Raw genomic sequence first — 1479 nt, forward strand, 5'->3', positions numbered from 1 at the left:
TTTTTTTTTTTTTTTTTTTTTTTTTTTTTTTTATCTTGGCCATCCTTACAGATATAAAATAGAATCTCAGAGTTGTTTTGGTTTGAATTTCTCTGATGGTTAAGGATGTTGAGCATTTCCATAAGTGTATTTCAGCCATTTTAGATTCCTCTGTTGAGAGTTCTCTGTTTAGGTCTGCACACTATTTTTTATTGGATTGTTTGTCTTTTGATGACCAATTTCTTGACTTCTTTGTTTGGAGATCAGTCCTGTGTCTGATGTGGGGTTTGTGCAGTCTTAATTCTGAGCATCTTTGCCCTAAATACAAGGACACCCTCATACGTAAAAGAAATATTACTAAAGCTTAAAGCACAGATTAAACCCCACACACTAATACTGGGAGACTTCAACACCCCACTCTCACTACTGGACAGGTCGGCCACACAGAAATTTAGTAGAGAAATAAGGGAGTTAACAGTTGCTCTGATTCAAATTGAATTAACAGACATCTTTAGAACATTCCTTCCAAATATAAAAGAATATACTTTTATCTCAGCACCTCATGGAACCTCAAAAATTGATCACATACTAAGTACAAGGCAAACCTCAACAGATGCAAAAAAATGTAATAACCGCAGGTACCTTATTGGATCACCATGGCTTCAACTGGAATTCAGCAGCTACACCAATTCCAGAAAGCCCACAAATACATGAAAATTAATCAATGCTAAACTGTATCACCAATGGATCAAGAAAGAAATAAAGAAAGAAGTTAAAGACTGCATAAATTCAATGAAAATAACCACACAACATATGACATTATGTATGTGTGTGTTTGTGTGTATATGTGTGTATTAGACAGAAACAAAGATATGCAATCATCTGAGTTTGCTCCATCACATGCACACACATGCACACACATACATGCATGCACAAACACACATGTACACACATGCAAGGAAACATAAATATGAAAAGAAATTAATAAATTAGGTGTAATATGCAGTTGATATATAGAGTGTGTAGTCGTATACAAAATCAAAGAGAAAATAGAAGCCAGAGTCCAATCTGAAATGAGTTTCAACTTGCTGTATTTGGGTCGATCATAAAGGCAACAGTAGTAATTTCATGTGAAAAAGATAAACAATGGGGTTGATTCTCCTTATCAAGGCATGCGGGATGTTAGCCATTGTGTGTGGACTTGATAGGAATTCTTTGCAATGTATGCATAAGGGATGAATGTAAGGTGGTGGATATTTTTTTCTGTTTGTATGTCTACAAAGCAACCAACTCTTTGGGTTTACATGTGTTTGCGAGTGATTAGATGAATAATGGTTTTATTATTATCTGTTAGAGAGAGCTCTTTGCCTTGTCCCCGGAAGGTGTGAGGGAGAGTTACAGAGGCTTCACTGCTGAATGCAGAGCATACTCTGTGGTTACTAGCAGAGACCTCCCTCCCTCCCTTTCTTTTTTTTTTTTTTTTTTTTTTTTTTTTTTTTT

This window comes from Alexandromys fortis, unplaced genomic scaffold, assembly GCF_014885135.2.
Source record: "Alexandromys fortis isolate MF-2015 unplaced genomic scaffold, M_Fortis_MF-2015_v1.1 scaffold_25, whole genome shotgun sequence".
NCBI lineage: Eukaryota > Metazoa > Chordata > Mammalia > Rodentia > Cricetidae > Alexandromys > Alexandromys fortis.